This window comes from Oryctolagus cuniculus, chromosome 4, assembly GCF_051225735.1.
Source record: "Oryctolagus cuniculus isolate XC-2025 breed Fujian yellow rabbit chromosome 4, ASM5122573v1, whole genome shotgun sequence".
NCBI lineage: Eukaryota > Metazoa > Chordata > Mammalia > Lagomorpha > Leporidae > Oryctolagus > Oryctolagus cuniculus.
Window position 1 is genome coordinate 119,184,946 of NC_142870.1, and position 26,894 is coordinate 119,211,839.

The window sequence follows — 26,894 nt, forward strand, 5'->3', positions numbered from 1 at the left end:
TCTCTCACTGTCCACTCTACCTGTAAAAAAAAAAAAAAAAAAATAAGAATTCTACCTGGTTCTTCATATCTCGTTCCCCCGTGCACAAGCTGTGATTTTTTGTCTTTTTTTTATTTTATTTTTTTAACTTTTATTTAATGAATATAAATTTCCAAAGTACAGCTTATGGATTACAATGGCTTCCCCCCATAACGTCCCTCCCACCCGCAACCCTCCCCTTATCCACTCCCTCTCCCCTTCCATTCACATCAAGATTCATTTTCGATTCTCTTTATATACAGAAGATCAGTTTAGCATACATTAAGTACAGATTTCAACAGTTTGCTCCCACACAGAAACATAAAGTGAAAAATACTGTTTGAGTACTCGTTATAGCATTAAATCTCAATGTACAGCACACTAAGGACAAAGATCCTACATGAGGAGTAAGTGCACAGTGACTCCTGTTGTTGACTTAACAAATTGACACTCTTGTTTATGGCGTCAGTAATCACCCTAGGCTCTTGTCATGAGCTGCCAAGGCTATGGAAGCCCCCTGAGTTCACCGACTCTGATCATATTTAGACAAGGGCATGGTCAAAGTGGAAGTTCTCTCTTCCCTTCAGAGAAAGATACCTCCTTCTTTGATGACCCGTTCTTTCCACTGGGATCTCACAGAGATCTTTCATTTAGGTTGTTTTTTTTTTTTTCCCCAGAGTGTACAAGCTGTGATGTTAACCCTTGTTTAGCTCACAAATTCTCATAATCAGCACAAAGGGAGTATCCGCCCATGGACAAAAGCAGCAGTCGAGGGTTTTGGCTTTCTTGTATTGACCTCCTCACCTGTGGTTATATATGTTATATATGTGCCACCTTTCCTTCCTAATGTTACTGTGTCTTCTCTGTTGCTTGATCTCTTCTTGATATTTCTGCAGAGAAAATGTTTCTTTTTTATTGATCAAGTCGTCTGTTTTTGCTTGCTTTTCTATTTCATTTCTTTCTGCTTTTATCTTTATTAGTTAATATAATTCTTTCACAATTTTTGTCTACTATCTTGGTTTGTACATTATACTTTAATAAATATTTAATGCTTTATGATTCATTGTTTCAGCTTTTCTCTACAATTCTTTTCAGTAAGGCTTTTATTTTTCTTATTGCTAAAGAGCTTGTAATTTCCCATTTGTGCTGCTCTCTAATTCAGATTCAAAGCATCTTTGGATATCCAATGATCTATCAGTCACAGAAAATTACTTATTGTTAGCTTTATCCTCATTGTGTTTTCTTTAAACTTTTATTTATTTGAAAGACAATGTTACAGAAAGGGGTAGAGTTGGAGAGAGAAATCTTCCATCCACTGGTTCACTCCCCAAATGGCCTCAATGGCCAGAGCTTGCCGATCTGAAGCCAGGAGCCAGAAACTTTTGGCTCTCCCACTGGGTCCAGGGGCCCATGGGACTTGGGCCATCCTCCACTGCTTTCCCAGGCCATAGCAGAGACCTGGATAGGAAGTAGAGCAGCCAGGACTCGAACATATGGGATGCCGCCACTGCTGTCTGGGGCTTTAACCCACTGTGCCACAGTGCCAGCCCCCCTCCTTGTGTTTTGATGGTTAATATGGTCAGCATGATTTCTGTCTTTTAAAATCTGTCGACCTTTTGTTTGTGACCTGCCAAAGTTTCAAGTACATTCTATGTATGGAAAACATATAGAATCTAATCTCCATTCAGGGATGCAAGGATAAACGCAAAGGTGTGCCTCTTGTGGTTATATTACATCTGTGTCATTCAAGATGATTTTTAATGATACACATACTTCGGCCAGCCAGACCAGTTCCTCCCAAACTCCAACTGAGGTAGTTGCAAGGTCTCACATCTATTTCACAAACCTTTGGCAGGAAAATCTGGCTCTCTGTTTCCAAAAATATGCACCACAGTGTGTTGGGGGAAGGCACGCTACGATCTAGTGGGGAAGCTGCATAATGACTAGCAAGAGCTAGAAACAGTATTGGTCCTCTCACAAATGGGCTTGAAGACCCTGGTCAAGTCGCTTCCCCTCAAGGGTTCTATTTCCTCATCCACACGCCCTGCGTGGTCAAATCTGCCCAGCCACATTGCAAGGTGTGTCAAGGGAAATCAAGAGATAAGGAAAGGGAGGCACATAAAGTGATAAACAAATAATAAAAAAAAAAAAAAGACACCAGCGGTGGTTGCTAATCTTCAGACACAGGAGCAGCAGGAAAAGGTAGCTACATAAAATGGCTAAAACGAGCTTCCAGCAGGTTCCCTTCTCTGCCCCACCACCACCATCTTCAGCTCTCTTCGGGGACACCCTGCCTGCTGCACACCGCCACACAATAACGCGTCTCCCTCTTCTAGCACTGTCAGCCTGGAGCCTGCCCAAAGAAAGTGTGTGGAGAGAGGAGCAGAAACCTGCTGGCAGCTCAAATTCGCGCTTCAGCACAATCAGGCCTGGCGGAGCATGTGCGGTCCTCCTCCTTCGGCAGTGGGGGCCGACCGGCAGATGCTTCCCAAATGCTCATTATCTAGAGGCTCTCGCCCCCGGACGCCCCTCGGCCTTGGCCAACAAGAGGTTCGGTCACCGAGCCTTCAAGGTCCTCCGCGCTCTCAGCCAGCAGCCACGGGGTCAAATTTAAGAGCTCCCTGGGCAGAGAGGAGATCGATGGTGTTCTAGATGCGGGTTTCCAGGGAAGACGCGCTCCCCCAGCCCGCGCCTCCCGGGAAGACCAGCGAGTGCTGGGCTGCGCGCAGAGCCCGCCAGCCCGCCCGCCGCGCGTCTCTGCACCACAAGGCCGCCTCCCAGCCCTTTCCCCAGTTTGCCCTCCTGCCGCAGTCCGGGCCCACATTAATTCTCTGCACTTGTGAGTGAGCACACACAAGTTCCCCAGGCACGATTCTTCCATCTGTTTCCCCGGGGGAGTCTCGGTTTCCTACGATTAACCTCCTGGCACGGCGGGGGGGGGGGGGGGGGGGGGACGGCAGGATGGAGCGAGCGCAGCGGGGAGAGAGGCATTTTGCAGGTTCAAAGGCACCAAAATCAGCCACCGTTGCGAAGAGAGTCTGCTTTCTTCGCGATTTGACAAACAGATGCAGCAGGATGCCTGCCCTGCCCGCTGCCACCCCGGCCAGAACCCTGGGCTCACTTCGCTGCCGAAGCTGAGTTTCAAACCGCAGTCCTGGTCGGCGGCACTGGCGTGCCTGGGCCCCTCGCCCAAGTCTGCAGACGGATGCTGCGCGCAGGCTCTCCCGGGCTTAACCCAGAGCCCGGCAGCTCCCACCTCGGCACCTCCAGTTCACCTGCCTGCCCCTCCACCACCACCACCACCCCAGGAGGTGCTCCCTGGCAGTGTCGGGGCTCCCAGCCCGAGCGAGGGGGAGGGCGCCTCCTTCTCCCCTCCTCCCCATTCCCTGCCTCAGCTCGGGGTTTTACTGCAGCAGCCGGAGGTGACAGCGACGCCTTAGCCTCCTCCGTTGTTCTCAGAGCCCCGCGTTCCCCCCGCACCGCATCGGGAAAGCGCCCCCTCGGAAGAGGCTAGTCCCCGGAGAAGTGCGAACTGCAGGACAGCTACAGAAACCCGAATGTAAGCGTGGAGAAGTGGCTGGGCTGCATTCCTCCGCGGACGAGACCCATCTCTCTGGACTGAGAGTGGCAGCTGCATCTGGGAAGTTGGGACCGGGGAGCAAGGGGGAGGGGAGTGGTGCAGCCGGCATTCTCTTCTGCAAGGAGTCGCTGGGAGCAGTGCGGTTGGACACAAGTTGGCGTAGGTGTGTTTTCCTTCTGTCAATAATTAATCACCGGAATCAGTCTGGCAGAATTGGAGTTTTAGCAATAGTGCCGAGGGCGGGGCCGCGCACCTAACCCCGGGAGGCTCCAGGCTCCGCGCGCAGAGGGAAGCTCGCGGCCCTGGGGAGGGGCCAAGCATCGGCGCTCACCTAAGCCACAGGGAGAACACCCAGCCGGTAGGTAAGCATCTTCCAACTACCTACAGACCTGCAAGTAGCTTTAGTAGAACAGAATTCTCTTGACGGGGCGGGGGGTGGGGGGGAGCGGAGGTGTAATCAATACCGAGCTTTAACGCAATTTTCGGCTTTTTCTTTTTTTTAAACTGCACTACAATTTTCAGAATTGAATGGGTTTTTCCATTTGCCTTTCACTCTGGTGGGAATTAAGATGTTTCACTCTAAAGAAACCAAACTTTGATGGTGAAACTTTCCCAGTCAAAAGAAAATTACTTAGCTAATTATTTTCACTATTTATCTTTGCGTGGTTCATTAATAACTCTTCAGGGAAGTGTCATTGGGATGTGCTTGGCGTCCTTCTTAAATATTCATCTTTCTCCAGTTTCATGCCCTTATGCAATAGTTTTTTGCCCATAAGCTACTTTAGGCAATAGAACGTACAAGTAAATATCCAAAAACATAAATTTCCAATAAGGAATGTATTTTATAGAAAGCTTTTATTTAATAAATATAACTTCCATAAGTACAGCTTTTGGATTATAGTGGTTCTTGCCCCCCATACCTGCCCTTCCACACCCAATCCATCCCACCTCCTACTCCCTCTCCCATCCCATTCTTCATTAAGGTTCATTTTTAATTACCTTTATATACAGAAGATCAACTCTATACTAAGTAAAGATTTCAACAGTTTGCACCCACACAGACACACAGAGTATAAAGTACTGTTTGAGGAATGTATTTTAACGTTTTTTTCTTGTATGTGTTTTTCAAAGATGGTGATTTATAAGTAACCAAACTTCTCTGGCTTAAGGGGAAATACATAGTTAACTTTATTTGGGGGATAGGGAAGGTGGGGAGTGGACACAGAAGTGTTTAGATGTGAGCAGGATTCCATATTAAAGTGTCATTCAACTGGTTGTCAGTTCACTTATGAGTCCAGCCTGAGATCAATTAAAGCCTTGTTAAATGTGAATCTTAGCCCCAACAGTCTGAAAAGATACATCAGAGTAGTTGGGAAAGTTGTTTTTCTAAAAGACTTTGTTGTTAAGTAGTTATTTTGAATTAAACAAAAAAATAAGAAATACGTGGTCTTTTTGGGGGAGTGACATTTTATTTTATTTTTTAAAGATTTATTTGTTTATTTATTTGAAGGGCAGAGTTACAGATAGGCAGAGGCAGAGAAAGAGAGAGAGAGAGGGCCTCCTGTAAGGTGTCCGGCGTGCAACAAATCTTCCCAGGCAGACGAATCAATTAATTCACAGGCTTTTATTGGGGTTCTGCTCCAGGGCGAGGTTCCCCGGTCCCAACAGAGCAACAGAGAGGGGGCCAGGGAAGTCGAGCGTCAGCGATTGGGAGGGCTCCTTTTATAGATTCAGGGCGTAGGGGTTAAAGGTTGAGGCGGGTCTGATCCTCATTGGTTGACCTTTAGGCACCCGCAGGGACCTTGACAAGGACTTTTCTTCCCCGCAGGTACAGGTAGGGACTTCTCCATTCCCGGAAGTGTAGGCCTTCCTCCTTGCGGATCCCAAAGCTACCACCTCCATCCGATGATTCACTCCCCAACTGGCTGCAAGGGCTGGTGCTAGGCCAATCCGAAGCCAGGAGCCAGGAGCTTCTTCTGGATCTCCTACTGGGTGCAGGGGCCCAAGGACTTGGGCCATCCTCTACTTCTTTCCCAGGCCACAGCAGAGAGCTGGATCCAAAGTGGAGCAGCAGGGACTCCAGCAGGCGCCCATATGGGATGCCAGCAGGTGGCGGCTCTACCCGATAGGCCACAGTGCTGACTGTTTCAAAGGTTGTGCTGACTTTGTATAGATTACCAGACCAAAAACAAGCTCTAGTATGAAATTCATCATCATTCTCATTATCCACTTACTCCTATATAACCAACAGCAATAAATCGAGTCAAATGCATGAACCTTCTAGAATCTGACTAGATATCAGGTTGGAAGTCAACCTGTGTTCTCAGTTTCCATTGATTTTCTTAATCCACTGTAAATACCTTTACAAAAACTATCTTCATATTTGAATAGCCAATTTTGTATCTACCATGTCAGCTTAAACTGTTTTACCACCAAATATATCAAAAGCAAAATCTTCATTTACAAATATCAAAATGGAATTCAACTTCCAGAATGCTGATGTAAAAGTTTTGATGAAAATTTTCCTGAAAAAACATTTATTAAAGGGGGCAAGCATTTAGCCTAGCAATTAAGACACCAGTTAAAATGCCCAAATCTCATGTAGTATCTGGGTTCTGGCTCTGACTCTTGATTCCTGCTTTCTGCTAATGTAGACTCATAGAAGCAGTGATGATGGCTGAAGTAACTGAGTTGCTGCCAACCTATAGGAGACCTGAATTGGCTTCCTGGTTCCTGGTTTCAGACAGGTATTTAGGGAGTGAACTAGCAGATGAGAAAGAGCTTATGGCATTTGAGCCACAACCCATTTTTCTGCATACCCTCACCCTTGCCCCCTCCAGCTGGGTGTGATGCTATTCCACTCTTGCTGAATACTGCCAAGAACACAGGGCTCCCTCTTAATCTAGATCCCAGTCCAGAGGTATAGTAGGGTATATCCAAGCAGAAGCAGGCCACGAACACTTCTTGTCCTCAGCACTGGGTTGCAAATTTCTATTCCAGGTAAGAACAAGTGAGATGTCTGAGACTTTCTTCCTCTGATCTTCTGCCAATAGAGCAGAAGATGAAGAACTCAGCAACAAAAGGACAAATGTCTCTTTTTAATTGGGCAAAGGATTTGAATAGGCATTTCTCAAAAAAAAAAAAAAGATGCACTAATGATCAACAAATGTACCATCAAAAAAGTGCTTTTTATCATTAGTTGTTAGGAAAATTAAAATCCAAATCCCATTGAAATATCACTTCACACTAGCCAGAACGGCTATAACCAAAAGCCAGAGAACAACAAGTGCTGGATTAGATGTAGAGAAATTAGAACAATCATTGCTGGTGAGAATGTTAAAATAGTGGAGTTGCTGTGGAAGATAGGTTGGTAGTTCCTCAAAAAAATTGAACACAGAATTATCAAATAACCCAGAAACCACACTCCTAGGCATACAGCCAAGAGAACTAAAAACATATGTCCATGCAAGAACTTGTACACATGTTTATGGTAGCACTGCTCATAATGGCCAAAAAATGGAAACAATCCAAGTTTCCACTAAGTGATAAGTGCATTATAAAACATGGTGTGGAATGCAACAATAGGGTATTATTCAGTAATAAAAAGAATGTAGTTGATACTTAAAACTGTGGTTAAATATTGAAAACACTCTACTAAGTGAACGAAGACCATATATTGTATGATTTCATTTACGTAACATATCTGCAATAGGCAAATCTATGGAGGCAGAAAGCAGATTAGGACTGGAATGGAAGGTGGGTTTGGGGAAAAGTGAGGCATGACTGTTGCAGGATCCTGGCTATCTTTTGGGGTGATGACAGTAGTCTAAAACTAACTGTAGTTTCATAATTATGAATGCACAAAACAATTGAATTTAAGCAGGTGAATTTTATAAAGTGTGTGACTTACATTTCAATAAAGCTGTTTTTAAAAAATTATCCAAGTTATTAAAAGAACAAGTGGGTTTAGAATTTCAAAATCATATATTTCCATGTGCCACCAGACAAGTAGTTTACAAGAGATTCCCCTCCCCCCCGCCAAGGTTTACACTGAAATATAATAAATAAGAATGGCACAGGTGTCACACAGCTATGTGATTTACATATGCTTACACACCTGCCATGCTTCCATTTAGAAATGTCAAGTGTCATGAATGCAGTGCCATAGAGAATTTGCTTGCAATGCCGTATCTTTTTGGACTCACCCACTCACTGTATTAATCTATGGCCTGTGAAGCCAGTTGTTCCACTTACTTCTAGATAAGTCTAATTCTTTATCAGTTCTTCAGAGAAATTGTTGACTTTGTTATGGCCCAGGTTAGGTAAAAGAGGGAGGTACTTATATCTCAGCCAAAAGTATACTGTCTTCTGTTCAGATTAGCCATTTCACTTACACTTGATTGACCCTGAAAGTCAGGAGAAAGACAAATAGTAGTGGTCACCGTAGTCCCCACAGAACACTGATGTGTCCTTGCTGGAAAACATCTGCCATGATCATGAAAAACTCAAATGCAAGCAAAGCTCCCAATAATTAATATACCCCTGTATTCATCTTTTACGTTTTGCTTTCTGATTTTGTGCTAAGAACCATGGAATTGGATAATAATACATTGTCTGGAAATTAGAATGAAAAATTAGTGAGTCTCAGAGTTTTGTGGAGGCAGTAATCAGCATCTGAACTTGTTACTAGAATAGTTATGAATTCATTGAACCAAAGTATACCCTTGGTTTAGAGATTCAAGTCAACCTGCTTTAGGAAACCACAAGAATTTTTCCATTCTCCACAACACATCTCCTGTATATGCTTTGAAGAGCACAGCATGTCGACAGAAATACTTCACATATGATATTTTAAAGATTTTTAAAAAATTTTGTTTAAGGAATACAATTTCATGCATTTAATATATACATATTTGGGAACATGATGAACCCCTGCCCCTTCCTCCCTCCCACCTATACTTCTGCCCTTCTTCCCCCTCCCTCTTCCTTTCCCATTTTTTTGAAGATTTATTTTTATTTATTTGAAAGAGTTACAGAGAGAGGTAGACATATAGCCACCCCCCCCACACACACACACAGAAAGAGAGAGAGAGAGATCTTCCATCAGTTGGTTCACTCCCCAAATAGCCACAACAGCTAGAGATGAGCCAATTTGAAGCCAGGAGTTTCTTCTGGATCTCCCACGTGGGTGCAGGGGCCCAAGAACTTCAGCCATCCTCTGCTGCTTTCCCAGGTGCATTAGTTGGGAGCTGGATCAGAAGTGGAACAGCCAAGGTTCAAACTGGCGCCCATATGGGATGCTGGCACTGCAGGCTGGGGCTTTAACCCACTGTGCCACAGTGCCAGCCCCTCCATTGTTATTTTTTTACTGAGATCAATTTTCAGTTAATTTTTATACTCATAAGATTAACCCTACACTAAGTAGAGAGTTATCCAATTAGTATGAAGATAAAATGAAGAAAAGAACAAAACCAACCAACCAACCAAATATTGTTCCTCAATAGTCAAGGCAAGGACTGTTCAAAATCATCACATCTCAAAGTGTCAGTTTCTCTCCTATACATTACATTTTAGGCACTCTATTTGCTACCACAGATCATAGAGAACATATGGTATTTGTCTTTTTGTGACTGGCTTATTTCACTAAGTATAATAGTTTCCAGTTGTAATCATTTTGTTGCAAGTGACAGGATTTCATTTTTTTTACCACTGTGTGGTATTTCATTGTGTATATATACCATTATTTCATAATTCTTTATCTAGTCTTCAATTGATGGATATCTGGGTTGATTCCATATCTTAGTTATTATAAATTGAACTGTAATAAACATAGGGGTACAGATCACTTTCATATGCTGATTTCATTTCCTTTGGATAAATTCCCAGGAGTGGGATGACTGGGTCATACAGTAGGTCTATATTCAACTTTCTGAGATATCTCCATACTGTCTTTCACAGTGGCTGTACTAGTTTACATTCCCCCAACAGTGGATTAAGGTACCCTTTTCCCCACATTGTCACCAGCATTTGTTGTTTGTTGATTTCTATATGAAAACCATTCTAACAGGGGTGAGGTGATACCTGATGGTGATTTTGATTTGCATCTCCCTGAGGCTAGTGTCTGTTGGCCATTTGAATTTCCTCTCTTGAAAAATGTCTGTTCAGGTCCTTTGCTCATTTCTTAACTAGATTGTTTGTTTTGCTGTTGTTGAATTTCTTGAGCTCTTTATAGATTCTTGATGTTAATTCTATCAAATGCATAGTTTGTAAATATTTTCTCCCATTCTGTCGGTTGCTTCTTCACTTTGCTGAGTGTTTCTTTTGCATTGCAGAAGCTTCTCAGCTTAATGTAATCCCATTTGTCAATTTTGGCTTTCATTGCCTGTGCTTTTGGGGTCTTTTCCAAGAAGTCTTTGCCTATGCCAATGTATTGCAGAGTTTCCCCAATGTTCTCTAATGATTTGATGGAATTGTGATGTAGAGTTAGGTCTTTAATTCATTTTGAGTAGATTTTTGTGAAAGGTGTAAGGTATGGGTCTAGTTTCATACTTTTGCATGTGGAGATCCAGTTTCTTTAGCTGACTAGGTTGTTTATTTGAAAGGTAGAGTTACAGATACAGAGAAGGAGAAACAGAGAGAAAGGTCTTCCTTCCATTGGTTCACTCCCTAAATGGGTGCAACAGCTACAGCTGAACCAATCTGAAGGCGGGTGCCAGGAGCTTCCTCCAAGTCTCCCATGCAGGTGCAGGGGCCCAAGGAGTTGGGCCATCTTCCACTGCTTTCCAAGGCCATAGCAGAGAGCTGTATTAGAAGAGGAGCATCTGGCACTAGAACTGGTGTCCATATGGGATGCCAGCACCACAGGTAGAGGCTTAGCCCACTATATCACAGCACTGGCCACTACAAATGATTTTTGATCACCAAACCTTTTGTAGGGGTCCTATTATCATATTTTGTCTAACTAGAAAAATTTCTATAAAATAATTTTTAATGCTCAAACATTTGTATATAAATCTAATACATGTTAGAAGGGCTGGCATTGTGGTATAGCCAGTAAAGCCATCACTTGTAATGCCAGTATCTCTTATGGGTGCTGATTTGTGTCCTGGCTGCTCCACTTCCAATTCAGCTTCTAGCTAATGGTCTCAAAAAAGCAACAGAAGATGGCCAAGTGTTTGAGCCTCTGCCAACCACGTGGGAGACCAGGGTGAAGCTCCTGGCTCCTGGCTTCAACCTGTTCCAGCTATGGCCATGTGGCCATCTGGCGAGTGAACCAGTAGGTGGAAGAGCTTTCTTTCTCTTCCTGTCTCTCTCTCTCTCTGTAACTCTGACTTTTAAATAATAATAATAAATCATTAAATACATTTTAGAAAGTGATTTTATTATAGTTACTATGAGTTAATGTTGCTTTCATCAGGATTAATAATTCATTTATTCAATGGATATTTATTGCATATCTTCCCTGTTCCAGGGCACTTCTAGACTCTGGATGTATAATAATACACAAAACAGACAAAAACATCTCTCAAGGAGTTAAATTCTAGCAGGAATTAATAGTAATGAGTAAATACATAATATATCAGCAGGAGATAAGGGCTCTGGAGAAAAATAAAACAGAGAAGGGAAGGAGGTACAATTTTACTTTGTGAAATCAGGCTAGGAAGTAAGATTATGTAATTAGATAATATAAAGATCATGTACAAACTTGCCCACTGTGACTCTAGCTTAGGCTGCAAGAATTACAGCTCCAGGTTTAGCTTCACTCTTCCCCTGGGAACTTTAGTTTCTCCTTTACATTAACTTCAATCCACAGCATTGATTTTTTTTTTTTTTGCCTAGATTTAACATAATTTCTTAAAGAATTTTTTACATTAACCCCAACACATTCCAAACAGGCACAGGAAGATATAATCCAAAACCTGCTCCAAAGAGTCACAATCTAACTAAAATACTGCCTTATGATACCAAAAAATCTCACTCGGGGAAATCATTAGCCCAGGATTTGTGTTTCCTTTGGCTTTTTTCCTAGCTTTGCCCTGGATTCTTGTAGTCTCCCAGGAAATTATGTGGTGAATAGTTAAGAACTGGTTCCTCAAAGTTAACATCTTTTGAAGAGTGAAAGGGTTGATGTTCATGGGGAAAAATTTCCAGGCCACCCTGGAAAGGTGAAGGGAGAACAAGTTTTTCAGAACTACAGAGTGAGCAGAGCATCAAACCCATAGAGCCACCAGTGCAAAGAGGGAAAAAGCAACCAGAGAGTCTCCACTTCACCAGAAAGCCACAAAATTTCTAGTCAGGAAACCTGATTTAAAGGATACCTGGGGAGGTCTTGTTCTACTAAAATATAATGGGTGTGGCAGCCTTCTTAGGTAGAGCTTTTAGGTAACAGAATAAAAGGGAGCAAGGACTAGATATTGAAAAGTGAAAAGGGAACATTTATTTCAGGCTTAAAGGAGAAGTGTTTAACTATGTTCAGAGTAAAGATAGAAATGAAAGACTCCCTTTTATAAGGGAGCTATTGTGGAGCCTTAGAATTCTCATTTATCCAATACATTTTACTAGGTCCAGGCACAGAGAGAACAAGGTAGAGGAGGACTTTGTTTCAAAGATCTTTTCTTCTAGAGTTTACATTGTAAGCCTTTGTTATAAGATAGAACACAGGGATGAGGACACAAACTTTCTGACCTGCTGTCTTGATACCTCCTCCAGACTGTGTTAGAGCCCCCTTCTCTACCTCAGAGGAGCCTACATTTCTTTGTCACAGCACTTAGCACACTCTGAGGATGTTTGCTTAATCCAACACCTTCCCTCTCTCTAGAAAGGTGGCTGCAACAGTCACGTCTACCTTACTGATAGTTTATATCCCTCCTTCATGCTTGTTAAATACTTGATTGAATGTTGTCTGGCTGTCTGGCTGGCAGGATGGATGTTTGGGTGGATAGATGAATGGATGGATAGATGGATAGCAGGATGGATGGATTAAAGAACAGTGCAAGGACAAATATGAATGTATGGATGGATGGATAGATGGATGGATGGAGAAATGGATGGATGATTTGCCAGGTTATGATCAGAACTCGCCATAAGAAGCAGCCAGTCAGGTAGTTAAGAGAGTGTGCTCTGCATTCACTGTGAGACTTTGTGCCAGTTTTAATTTCCCAATCTCATCATTTGGAAAATGAGTATAGAAATAGTACCTCCATAATAGTATTAAGTGAATTACACAAGGTAATACCTATAAAATGCTTGGGAAAGTTCTGGAACATAAATTGCTCAATAAATATCCAAAATTATAATCAGTATAAATGGGAACATCCAAGGTGACAATTGCTATTCAAGTATTGCATCCCCACTCTTTCAGCCCCATTATAAGATCAAAGAATGCCAGTCAGTAATTCTAAAATAAAGTTATTGCATTGAGTTCAAGATCTGTGAAAATTTTTAAGAGAATCTGTGAACAAATAAAAGTAGCATACTGAACAAGAAAATTAAAAGAACTAGAAAAAAGGAAAAAATTTCAAGATGCATGTCCAAAGCTAATTTTCTGGGGAAATAATACCTCTACTGCTCTCACACCCACATCCTCCCATAAATAACCAGAATACCAATTCATGCTTAAGTTCAAGAACTTACCTGGTGTGTTTCACAGAATGTCATGCCCAATAAGCATCAATGGAGTGTTCACTGATGTAGAAGAAAGAAAAGGGGGGTGCGGAATTGAAGTTGAGTCTTGTCTAAACCCAAGGGTATTTTTTAATTTCTTCTAAAAAAAATCTAATAATCTTTTCTGTGAAACACTTTATTCAAAATTATCACAAAGCCTCCTTATATGGAATTGTCTATTTCCCTCTGAATAAGACAAAGAGTTAACCTGTGATCAACCTATGGAAACCACAATTTTAATGCTTTCCTCCACATCAGGGAGAAAGATCCTCATAGGGAATTTTAAATGTCTCACACTGAAGCCTCTGATAGCCCTAAGAACTCTGCATTAGCAACCATCAAACACAACAGAAAGTGTGGCAATACTCAGGTTCACAATAAATTGAAGCTGTTATAATCAGCTATCTTGGCAGAATCCCTTTTGTCTCAAGAATCTTCTGCTGTTATTACTAGGACATGAATGCTATATATCTATTTGAAGAGAGGAATTTAAAACAAAAAGCCATTTGAGTTTAATAGACTTAAACACTGTACCTACATACACATTTCCTATCTGCCTTGGGTTGATAATCAGCAACAAAAAGAACAATTCAAGTCATTAACACTAGGAGGGCAATAGCACCGATTTCACACATTTGTTCTTCATATACCATCTACATATCCTCTGACATCATCCCACAGAATGTACAAGAATGTTTGTCAAGTGTCTTTACCAGACCTAGGTTGTTATTGGTGGCTTCATAACTTTGTGGTGTGAGTTGAAGAGATCTTAGTTAACTTAAGATTTAGTCTAATGGAAACTTTAGATTAGAAAAACCGTATAATAAAAGAAACACTTTTTTTGAATAAAATAGATTGAAAAAATAGGAAAACAGAATTGAATACATATTTTGATTACAAACAAAAAAAATTTTTTTTGACAGGCAGAGTGCATAGTGAGAGAGAGAGACAGAGAGAAAGGTCTTCCTTTTGCCGTTGGTTCACCCTCCAATGGCCGCCACGGCTGGCGCGCTGCGGCCGGTGCACCATGCTGATCCGAAGGCAGGAGCCAGGTGCTTCTCCTGGTCTACCATGGGGTGCAGGGCCCAAGCACTTGGGCCATCCTCCACTGTACTCCCTGGCCACAGCAGAGAGCTGGCCTGGAAGAGGGGCAACCGGGACAGAATCCGGCATCCCGACCAGGACTAGAACCCGGTGTGCCGGCGCCGCAAGGTGGAGGATTAGCCTATTAAGCCGCGGTGCCGGCCGATTACAAACAAATTTGAAAGCAAAAAATAAATAGAAAAAATCCCAAAATTCCAGCAATATGTGGATTTTTAATAAGATGGTGGTATTACAGGTGTCTACATTTTTCATAATATTTTATAATTTTTATTGTAATAGTTCATGGGGAATATTTTATTTCCAAAATAGCAAGTGTGATTTTTAACAGACTACTAATTAACAAATTATTCCTTTGTACTTAAAAAGACAAATTATTTATGGAACAACAATATTTTTCTCAGGGTTGTTAATGGATTCTTCTGACTTGGTTGCTACTTTATTTCATCTACCTTCACTGATAATAAATTTACTATACAAAAAAATCTATATTTTTCATAGTCAAGAAAAATCTGAAAACTATACTATTGCTACAGAAAAAATTTTTTAAAGTATTATACAATTGAAGAAGGAGCCCATTTGTCACATAATTAGGTTAAAAAGTAAAAATAAAAAACAACAGAAATATTTGGCCTAAACATTTTATATTTGCTCTTCTCTAAAAGTTAAACATATTGCCTCCAAACATAATTAAAACAAAATTTAGAAAACAAAAGAATTCCAATATAATATTTGCCAACTGTAAAGGAATACAGTGTTTCCTATTTTAAAAGTATAAAATACATTCTGTTACTTTAAAAATTTTAAATATATGATATACTAGTACATACATGTGTATATATATATTTGTAAATACCAAAATATATATACTTACACAGATTATTATTATCATATTGCACAAAGCTGCAATAGAAAATTCAATATCTTCTTACATATGTAGGCTTAGCTCTAAGTTTTAATAAAACATAATATCACTACTATTCCCTAAATTAAATGCTATGGAAAGTGCATACTCAATTTTCATGGGCTTTGTGAATAATTGATGTTAAATAGCTCCCATTTTCGTTATAGTATTTAAATAAGTTATTGCACTGTTTGGTCATCTAATGTAATAATCTAGTTATCTGTAATCATAAACAAGGCAACTGTTTTAGAGATAACAAGCTGTGACTTAATTATCCCACTCTAACATTTATCACTTTTGATTCTACACTTGATATAGATTCTACACTTGATCTTAGACAAAAGGCTGAGAAGTGATTATAGATTCTAATTTGTTTCTTGTTTACAGACTTATTTAAAAATCAATTCTAATATGTGTAGGTTTGGGGGAAGAGTCTTACAACAGTTAATGTTATAAAGGACGAATTTGCTTTTTTAGATACAAAGCAAAACATAGTTAAGGAACAGAGTGAAAAATATAAAACATGATGTGAACAATTAACAAAGGCCTGTCAGAGTCTGGGGTGAGGCTTGAGGGGCAACAGGGTGTTTCCTTAGTATATCTGCTTAGTTCAGTGTGTCTGAGCTGGAAGGTTCCTACTCAGGGCTGGTGGTACGCCTGACAGCACAGGAGCTCACGTGTTGGATCCTGTCCTAACAATGCTAAACTGAATCTCCCTTACTGATTCAACCATTGAAGAGTAATTTTTAACTAGATTGATTTAGGGTCACTTTGTGGGTTGAATAATTAGGCACAGACAAAACATATAACTGACCGCTTATGCTCCCAAGGCTGCTGACAGCACATCCACTCCACACGGAAAACCTGAGCCTTAAAATGTTAATAGGGTTTGTTACTGCCTAACACTTCAAACAAAGAAAAATAAATAAATCAGGCTGACCTAGTTTTGATATGATGGGCATGAAAATCAGGTTATAATTCAGGATGAAAAAAAAAAAGTTGTTCTACAAGTTTCCTCCATTTGAGAGGAAACAAACACCCATGCAAACAGAAAACATGGTGCTGAATCACAATGACCTAGTATCTTCCTTCTGGGTGAATTCCTTCTCCCAGCCTGGCTCTGAAAGGCTTATTACAGTCACCTGAAAGGAATCTTAGATAAGAGGTAATAAAGCCACATTGAAAACGGGCGGAACCAATAATAATGGGGACAAAAGCTACTGTCTGAACCCTTACTAGAAACAGGCACACACTAAGTTTTCTTTACCAAGAATTGTACCGTTTGAGCTTCACCATACTGCAGAAATCATTAATCACTTCTATGTTACTGATGACAAAACTGATGTTCACAGAGGTTAAACAGCATTCTGAATGTCACGCAATGGCAAACTCCAGTTTGCCAATTAAAAAGTTCAAGCTCTTTTACTATAGCAGAAAAGTTAAGCAGAACATTTTCCAGTGGGATATTTAATTCTACTTCAGAAATAGTATCTTAGCATTGGTGAAATTTTTATCATGTCTTCTTAAAACTACCCGTCAATTAAGAGCAACATGCAGAAGGTGTTGTCTAAGCTTGAACGGTTTTCTCAATAGAGCTCTTACCATCTCACCAGGTAACCCATCCCCCTTTATACAGTTCTTACTGTTTACATTTTTCTGAGATTCACCTCCAAAAACAATTAAACAGTTGCAAACCTGGACCTTCAGTAGCACCATTTAAGACCTGCAGAATATGGTCTGCCTCAAAAATCTTGCAGTCTTTCCTATAGGAAATCTTCCGTATCTTCTCCTTCTCTTCCTATGAGATGTGTTCAGCTTACTTGAGTGATAGCTTTTAACAGCAGGAAGAAGAATCATAGCTCCATTTCTCCTCTCTGGCACTATACTTCTGTAAATACATAAGAATACTGTATGACTTGTTTATTTATTTGCCAACCATATCACAACATTGTTGGCTCATCATGAATTTGAAGTCACAAAATTCCATTTACTTGAACTGCTTAAGTCAAATTTCCCTCCAGCTTACTCTTGGGCAATGAACATTTTTTTATTTTTCATTTAGTAAATATACATTTTCAAAGTACAGTTAATGGATTACAATGGCTCCCCCCATAATTTCCCTCCCACTCACACCCCTCCCATCTCCCACTCCCTCTCCCATTCGATTCACATCAAGATTCATTTTCAATTATCTTTATATACAGAAGATCAATTTAGTATATATTAAGTAAAGATTTCATCAGCTTGCACCCACACAGAAACACAAAGTGTAAAATACTGTTTCAGTACTAGTTATAGCATTACTTCACATTGAACAACACCCTAAGGACAGATCCCACATGAGAAGTGAGTACACAATGACACCTGTTGTTGACTTAACAATTTGTCACTCTTGTTTATGGCGTCAGTAATCTCCCTAGGCTCTAGTCATGAGTTCCCAAGGCTATGGAAGCCTTTTGAGCTCCCTGACTTCGATCTTATTCCGACAGGGTCATAATCAAAGTGGAAGTTCTCTCCTCCCCTCAGAGAAAGGTACCTCCTTCTTTGATGGCCCTGTTCTATCCACTGTGATCTCACTCGCAGAGATCTTCCATTTAGGTATTCCTTTTTTTTTTTTTTTTTTTTCCAGGGTGTCTTGGCTTTCCATGCCTAAAATACTCTCATGGGCTCTTCAGACATATCCAAATGCCTTAAGGGCTAATTCTGAGGCCAGAGTGCTATTTAGGACATCTGCCATTCTATGAGTCTACTGTGTATCCCGCTTCCCATGATGGATCATTCTCTCCTTTTTTGATTCTATCAGCTAGTATTAGCAGACAGGAGACTTGTTTGTGTGATCCCTTTGACTCTTAGACCTATCATTATGATCAATTGTGAACTGAAATTGATCACTTTGACTAGTGAGATGGCATTGGTACATGGCACCTTGATGGGATTGTATTGGAATCCCCTGGCATGATTCTAACTCCACCATTTGGGGCAAGTCCGATTGAGCCTGTCCCAAATTGTACATCTCCTCCCTCTCTTATTCCCACTCTTATGTTTAACAGGGATCACGTTTCAGCTAAAATTTAAACACCTAAGAATAATTGTGTGTTGATCACAGAGTTCAACCAATAGTACTAGAACAAAACAAAGAGAAAATACTAAAATGGATAAAGTATTACATTGTAATCTGATATTGTGATGCCTCTGGCTTTGTTTTTGTTGTACAAGATTGCTTTAGCTATTCGAGGTCTCCTGTGTCTCCATGTGAATTTCAGCATCATTTTTTCCAGGTCTGAGAAGAAGGTCTTCGGTATCTTATTTGGTATTGCATTGAATCTGTAAATTGTTTTTGGGAGAATGGACATTTTGATGATATTGAGTCTTCTAATCCATGAGCATGGAAGATTTTTCCATTTTCTGGTATCCTCTTCTATTTCTTTCTTTAAGGATTTGTAATTTTCATCGTAGAGATCCTTAACGTCCTTGGTTAAGTTTATTCCAAGGTATTTGATTGTTTTTGTAGCTATTGTGAATGGGATTGATCTTAGAAGTTCTTTCTCAGCCATGGCATTGCCTGTGTATACAAAGGCTGTTGATTTTTGTGCATTGATTTTATATCCTGCTACTTTGCCAAACTCTTCTATGAGTTCCAATAGTCTCTTAGTAGAGTTCTTTGGGTCCCCTAAATAAAGAATCATATCATCTGCAAAGAGGGATAGTTTGAGTTCTTCCTTCCCAATTTCTATCCCTTTAATTTCTTTTTCTTGCCTAATAGCTCTGGCTAAAACTTCCAGAACTATATTGAATAGCAGTGGTGAGAGTGGGCATCTCTGTCTTGTACCAGATCTCAGTGGAAATGCTTCCAACTTTTCCCCATTCCATAGGATGTTGGCCATGGGTTTTTCATAAATTGCTTTGATTGTATTGAGGAATGTTCCTTCCATACCCAGTTTGCTTAGAGTTTTCATCATGAAAGGGTGTTGTATTTTATCAAATGCTTTCTCTGCATCTATTGAGATAGTCATATGGTTTTTCTTCTGCAGTCTGTTAATGTGGTATATCACATTGATTGTTTTGTGCACATTAAACCATCCCTGCATACCAGGGATAAATCCCACTTGGTCTGGGTGGATGATCTTTCTGATGTGTTGTTGCATTCTATTGGCCAGAATTTTATTGAGGATTTTTGCATCTATGTTCATCAGGGATATTGGTCTGTAATTCTCTTTCAGTGCTGCATCTTTTTCCGGCTTAGGAATTAAGGTGATGCTGGCTTCATAGAAAGAATTTGGGAAGATTCCATCTTTTTCGATTGTTCTGAATAGTTTGAGAAGAATTGGAGTTAGTTTTTCTTTAAATGTCTGGTAGAATTCAGCAGTGAATCCATCTGGTCCTGGGCTTTTCTTTGTTGGGAGGGCCTTTATTACTGTTTCAATTCCTTTTTCAGTTATGGGTCTGTTTAGGTTGTTCTATGTCTTCCTGGTTCAATTTAGGTAGGTTGCATATGTCCCTTTCTCATATGTTTCCCTGTTTGCAGGCATTCAAGTCCTTGTAGTAATTTCTGATGATTCTTTTTATTTCTGTGGTTTCTGTTGTTATGTTTCCTTTTTCATCTCTGATTTTATTGATTTGGGTCTTTTCTCTTCTTTTTTTAGTTAGTTGGGCCAATGGGGTGTCAATTTTGTTTATTTTTTCAAAAAACCAGCTCCTCATTTGGCTGATTTTTTGTAATGTTTTTTATTCAATCCTGTTGATTTCTTCTCTGATTTTAATTATTTCTCTTCTCCTACTAGATTTGGGTCTGGTTTCCTGAAGATTTTCTAGATCCTTGAGATGCAGTGAAAGCTCTATTTGGTGCCTTTCCAATTTCTTGATGTAGGCACCTATTGATATAAACTTTCCTCTTAACACTGCTTTTGCTGTGTCCCATAAGTTTTGGTATGTTGTGCTGTTATCCTCATTTACTTCCATAAAATTTTGATTTCTCTTTTAATTTCTTCTATGACTCATTGTTCATTCAGGAGCATGCTGTTCAATCTCCATGTGTTTGCATATGCTCTAGGGATTCCTGAGTTGCTAATTTCCAACTTCATTCCTTTATGGTCTGAGAAGCTGCATGGTGTGATTCTAATTCTTTTGAATTTGCTGAGACTTGCTTTATGGCCTAGTATGTGGTCAATCCTAGAGAAGGTTCCATGCACTGCTGAGAAGAATGTAAATGCTTTATGTGGAGGATGAAAAGTTCTGTAGATACCTGTTAGATCCATTTAGGCTATAGTGTCATTTAAATCTACTGTCCTCTTGTTGATCTTCTGTCCTGTTGATCTGTCTATTTCTGAGAGTGGAGTATTGAAGTCCCCCAGTACTATTGTATTGGGGTCTAAGTCTCCCTTTAAGTCCCTTAACAAATCTTTTAAATAAACTGGTGCCCTGGAATTAGGTGCATATACATTGATAATCATTATAACTTCCTGTTGAATTGATCCCTTAATCATTATATAGTGCCCCTCTTTGTCTCTCTTAACAGTTTTTGTGGTAAAGTTTATGTTGTCCGATATTAAGATGACTACGCCTGCTTTTTTTATTTCTGTTGACATGGTATATCTTTTTCCAGCCTTTCACTTTCAGTCTGTATGCATCTTTGTTGGAAAGATGTGTTTCTTGTAAGCAGCAAATAGATGGGTTTTGTTCCTTAACCCAATCAGCCAATCTGTGTCTTTTAACTGGACAGTTCAGGCCATTAACGTTCAATGTGACTACTGATAAGTAGTAACTTTGCCCTGCCATTTGCCAAAGATATTTTCTAATATATGTTTTGAACTTCCTGTGATCTTTTGCTGTGAGGTTTCCTTCCTTTACCTTCTTTCATATTGATGACCGTGTTTCTGTGTTTCTGTGTGTAACACATCTTTAAGCATCTTTTGCAGGGCTGGATGAGTGGTGACAAATTCTTTCAATTTCTGTTTGCTGTGAAAGGTCTTTATTTCACCTTCATTCACAAATGAGAGCTTTGCAGGATATAATATTCTGGGCTGGCATTTTTCTCTCTTAGTACCTGGGCTATGTCTCGCCATTCCCTTCTAGCTTGTAGGGTTTCTGATGAGAAGTCTGCTGTGAGTCTAATTTTGAGATCCTCTGAAAGTAATCTGACGTTTCTCTCTTGCACATCTTAGGATCTTTTCTTTAGGTTTCACTGTGGAGAGTTTAATTACAATGTGTCATGGTGAGCATCTCTTTTGGTCAGGTTTACTAGGGGTTCTATGAGCTTCCTGTACTAGGATGTCTCTGTCCATCTCCAAACCTGGGAAATTTTCTGCTAGTATCTCACTAAAAAGGCCTTCTAATCCTTTCTCCCTCTCCATGCCTTCAGGAACTCCTAGAACCCGAATGTTGGGTTTTTTAATAGTATCCTGTAGATTCCCAACAATATTTTTTAGATTTCTAATTTCCTCTTCTTTTCTTTGGTTTGACTGTATCCTTTCCTGTTCTCTGTCTTCTAAGTCCGATATTCTCTCTTCTACTTCACCTGTTCTGTTTTTAAGGCTCTCTAATGTGTTTGTCATTTGATCTATTGAATTCTTCATTTCATTATGATTTCTCGTCACTATCACAGTTTCATGTTCTACTAGTTGTTTCATTTCATTTTGATTCCTCCTTAATATTTCATTTTCATGACAGAGATTTTCTATCTGTCCATTAAGGATTTCTGTAGTTCAAGAATTTGTTTTTGAGAACTTCTTAATGTTCTTATCAATTTTTTGAGATTCGCTTCTTGCATTTCTTCTATCTCATCATCTTCATAATCTTGAATTGGGGTGTCTTTTTCATTTGGGGTCGTCATAGTGTTTTCCTTGTTCTTATTACCTCAGTTTTTGCGTTTGTTGTTTGGCATATTGGAGATATTCTTTGGTTTCTTCACTGTGGTGTTTTTTCTTGTTATACTATGACTCTAGATGAAGTGGACTGTCTGTTTTTGATGGAGCCTTAGAGGCTTGAGATGGGTGTGGCCTGAGAGCTCTGTTTGGTTCCTCAGGGTTAAGGGTGTGCCAAAGGTGACACTCCCAGGTTAGGTGTGGTAAATCTCTCTCTCTTTCTTTTTTTTTTTTTTTTTTTTGATTCAAAAGGGAAGTAATTCCGCACAGCTGAATGGAATTGGAGGTAGTTAGCAGGCAAATGATATACCCACAGGAGCCAGAGATCAGAAGCTCTTTCCCAAGGACCACACAGGGAATCTGTCCTGCCCTCAGTGTGGGCTCAAATTCTCCTGCAGTCTCCCACTGGATTGCCAAGGTTACTGAATTGTAGTGTCTCTGGAGAGTACTCACGTGAATTCCATGAGTTCTCTCCCCCACAGTCTCTTTTTTTCACAGTCTCAGTTCCGTAGCACCACACATTCACTAGGTCCTAATCTCCTGTTAATTCACCCCCCACCCCCAGAGTTAGGTTTTTCTGCTAGGCTCAGGGCCGGTGCAGACCTGAAGTTGCCCTGCTTATGATGTATGTCCAAGATGGTGCCTGCTCTTTGTCTTGCTCGCCTTTGAGAGGTGAGTGGAGAGAGAGAAACCCGTGTCCGTACCAGTCACTTTCTCTCTCTCTCTCTCTCTCTCTCTCTCTCTCTCTGTCTTCTAGTTAGCCTGGTGAACTTTTCCCCCTGGGGTCGTTCCCTCTAGTCTCCTCTTTCCGCTTGCCTGCCGGTGTCTTGGGCTATTGAGGTTCGGCTCACCTCGCGTTCCAGCGCTGGTGTGTTGAGTCTGCCGCTGGTGTCCCAAACTGTGGGCTCCCACGCTCTCCACGCAGGTCCACTGTGAATCACTAGTTCTGGAAGAGTTTCTTCTGCTGTTTCTTCCCCTACTCTTCCTTGAATCTGCAGTATCTCCACTTCTATTAAACTGTCTCTCCCTGGACTATCAGTGTGCTCCCTTCCTATTCCGCCATCTTGCCTGTCCCCGCAATGAACATTTTGTAAGAGACCCTACCTCAGGTGTATTTGTACAAACAGCACAGGAAGACACTAGCCTCGCACAGACAGCAGTCTAGGGGTCACACCAGTCCTTCAGTCCATGCCTTAGCAGACAGAAGCAGTTACTATGGAAGCTTCATGGGGGCCTCAGCATGGTTGGGAGCAGGAGCCTAAACATGAGCCTGAGCCTGAGCTTCAGCCAGAGTCGAAACTGCAACTGTAGGTACAACCTGGGCCCAGGAATGTGGGCTTCATTTGGTTGTGGGGTTTGGCTTTGGTTTTAGCCTGGGCCTTGACCTTATTTGAGCCTGGTACTAGGCCTTGATTTGAACTTTGCCTTGCTCTTCACTTTGATTTGAGCCTTAGCCTTGGACTTTGGCTGGTACAAGTCTAAGACCCTTGGTAATGGGGGCATGAGTAAACTCTCCACATTTACAGTTGGCAATAGAGGCGAACTGATTGAGCTTGCAGCTGACACCCTTTGGGATTGAAGGCTTAACTTCTTTGTGCTTTACATGGGCCCTCAGATCCTTAGCACATGTACTTACAGCTTTGGCACAATTGGCCTGCATCTTCTTCAGGCCCTTGATGCTGTGCTTCCTGGCAAAATACATGCTCCTTGGGAATTTGGGGCCCACCCTCTTAAGAGTTCCATAGCTTTTTGATCAGGGTCTCTTGATGCTGTTATTAGGACTGGTTGTGTGTGGTATGCCTCTTGGACTTGGCCACTTCTGTACCATAACCCAAGGCTCCCAAAATACCTAGGACTAGAAGAAGCAACTTTTTCTCTTTAAGATTTATTTATTTATTCATTTATTTATTCGAAGGAAGAGCAACATCAAGAGAGGGAGAGGCAGAGCTATATCTTCTATCCACTGGCTCACTCCCCATATAGACACAATAACTAGAGCCGGGCCAGGTTAAAACACTTTCACAAATATTCTGTCATTTAACTTTCATAATGCCATACACATCAGACAGTATCATTGTTCTATACGTGAGGGAAAAGGCTGAGAAAGACTACCTAAGGTTCCCAATAGTCCACAGCTAATAAATGACAGGGTAGGAACGAAGTCTCAGGGTGTCTGACTCTGGATCCAGTGTCTCTGCAAAGATAAATTTTTAAACAAAGAAATTAAACAAATCTCTTTCCCATCCCCACCCTCCCCAACATGGATATGAAAAGACACTCATAAAAATCAAGAAACATTTTCTACAAACAAATTCTCACCTGTAACCCAGTGTGTAAATTAGAATAAAGGAAGGCTGTTCTGATGACAGCTAAATGGGAAGTTCAAAACCTGCCCTGTCCCACCTCAGACTCTCAACCCTGGTACCTGCAGCACCTTCTGCTCCACAGAGTACAGTTGGGAAATCACTAGGAAATGCCATGTCCTCAAACTGTGATCGTCTCTAAAAATAACTTTAGAAATAAGGCTAGCCTGTGTCTTGCCTTTATAATTCTACATTTTTATGGGAGATTATTCATCCACATTATTTAATGACCTTCTTTATGGGACAGAATTGCTTTAAAATTTGAAGTCATCTTTGAATTTATTTAATTCAAATCTCTATTGCACAGATGAAGAAACAGTAACCTGAGAGAAGTTACTCAACAAGGATCATTCCGTAGAGGAACAAAGCCAAGGGCCCAGACCTGGACCCTCCTGGGCAGGTAAATTCTTCTGATTATATCACAAAGTCTTGCTTTTTAGAAAACCGACTCTTTGGATTGCAAGATGACATCTTTAACAAGGTGAAGCTCTTACTTGTCTCTTATGCACCCAAAAAAAAACAGGCATTATATACTGGCTACACATGGCAGTTAAGATGATACAAAGTATAAAATGTGGCTATTGGCTGTAGTAATCAGACCTGGAAACAGTGGTTCTTAGGTTATAGACATCAAAGTCTCCTTTGAAATGTGTGCAGAGACTGCTTATTCATGAAAACGTGCATACTCTGCAAGCAGCTCAGAGATGTCATTCTCCCCTCTTCCTCCAAATCCTTAGCTGTCCAGTTGAGAACCCCTGGCCTAGAAGCAGCCAACTGCAGTGCAAGTGCCAAAGTCAGAACTGCATAGCCTAGCTACTCTCTTATTTATGTGTTTGTTGCTTAAAGTCTGCTTCTGTTACAACATCCTTCATCTTTTCTTCAAATGGAACAGCATCTTATCCTAGGAGATATGTGGTAAAAGAGAGCACTATATGTTTTAACACGCATTTAACTAACCAGGTGACAAATTAAGAGAAAAATATGGTAAAATGGAAACATTGTCTGCCAAACATTTTAACAATGAAAGTGAGGGTTCTCAATGTTCACAATCTGACATTTGTTTCCTTTCTAGTTCTTTTATTTTTAGAAAGAGAGAGAGAGAGAGAGAAAGGAAGGAAGGAAGGAAGGAAGGAAGGAAGGAAGGAAGGAAGGAAGGAAGGAAGGAAGGAAGAAAGAAAGAAAGAAAGAAAGAAAGAAAGAAAGAAAGAAAGAAAGAAAGAAAGAAAGAAGAAAGAAAGAAAGAAAGAAAATAACAACAAATACTCTGGACTACCACTATCTGCCTGATCACTTTTATTCAAGCTACAGTAAGAATGACCCATCAGTCAATTGAATAAAGAGTAGGGGGTTTGGACAAAAATAGATCGATGTTATGAATGGTTGTTCCCTAGCTCTCCCTTTTTTGCTACTGTATTTCAGAAGCTATATGGCTCTGAAATGGCTGGCAACAGGTTCTTCACTTCAAAATATTTTGGGAACATTCAACATTACTTTAAAGTTACTGATAAAAAGTCTTGATTTCACTGACTCAAAAGATACTTGTTGGATATTTAGCATTTGTAGAACACTGTCGTAGGAGCAGTATGGTATGGCAGGAAGAATGCTTTGGCACGAGAGAATCCTAGGACTGAATCCTAGTGTTGTTTTCAACATAGTTTCCGTAAGGTGTAAAATGTTCTTGGCCTCAGTTTCCTCGTCTTTGAAATGAGGTAATATATTTAAAGTGCGCTTAGTGTAGTTCTTTACTTGTGTCAGTTTCTCAGCAAAGAGTGGTTATTATCAAGTTTCCTGAGGCCTTTTTGTCTCCTTCATGACAACCACACCAGAATCAAATAAACATTCTGAAGAATAATATTTCTTTAAATTTATGTATGTATGTATGTATGTATTTGAAAGGCAGAGTGACAGAAAGAGAGAATGATCTTCCATCCATTGGTTCACTCTCCAAATGGCCTCAACAGCCAGGGCTAGCACAGGCTGAAGTCAGGAGCCAGGAACTCCAATATGAATGGCATGAACTCAAATATTTAGGCCATCTTTTTCTGCTTTCTAGGTACAGTAGCAGGGAGCTGGTTCAGAAGCAGAGCAGCTGGAACTCAAAGCAGCACTCGGGTACAGGATGCCAATCTTAAAAGTGGTGGTTTATATGGCCACAATATCGACCCCTGAAAAATAACCTTTCTAAACCTGGTTACTAAATTTCTGATTTAGTAACTGATCATACACTCTACCTTCAAAATGATCCCATTCTTATCCTGGCTGCTCCACTTCCAATCCAGCTCCCTGTCAGTGCTCCAATGTCCTTGGGCCCCTGCACCCTCATAAGAGACCCAGAGGAAATTCCTTGCCCTGGCTTCAGATTGGCCCAGTCTGGCCATTGTGGCCATCTGGGGAGTGAACCAGCA

General features: G+C 40.7%; 1 protein-coding gene and 1 long non-coding RNA gene across 9 annotated transcripts in view; one reads left to right on the forward strand and one right to left on the reverse strand.

Annotated features, from left to right (window-relative positions):
* The first annotated feature begins 3,817 nt into the window (after window positions 1–3,817).
* The window catches only part of SPTSSB (serine palmitoyltransferase small subunit B), a 40,418-nt gene continuing 17,341 nt past the window's right edge, over window positions 3,818–26,894 (forward strand). For 2 of the 8 annotated variants that reach the window (XM_051859105.3, XM_017346888.4), the window contains exons 1-3: window positions 3,822–3,960; window positions 24,797–24,889; window positions 26,543–26,601. The gene's annotated coding sequence lies outside the window, so the exon portion shown is untranslated. Of the gene's footprint in view, window positions 3,961–24,796; window positions 24,890–26,542; window positions 26,602–26,894 lie in introns of all 8 variants that reach the window. The other 6 variants (XM_089331018.1, XM_051859103.3, XM_017346890.4 and 3 more) reach the window with 4 other exon arrangements.
* The window catches only part of LOC149127086 (uncharacterized), a 97,363-nt gene continuing 94,464 nt past the window's right edge, over window positions 23,996–26,894 (reverse strand). The window contains exon 3 of the long non-coding RNA XR_016232596.1: window positions 23,996–24,320. This is a non-coding gene — a long non-coding RNA (uncharacterized LOC149127086). The remainder of the gene's footprint in view (window positions 24,321–26,894) is intronic.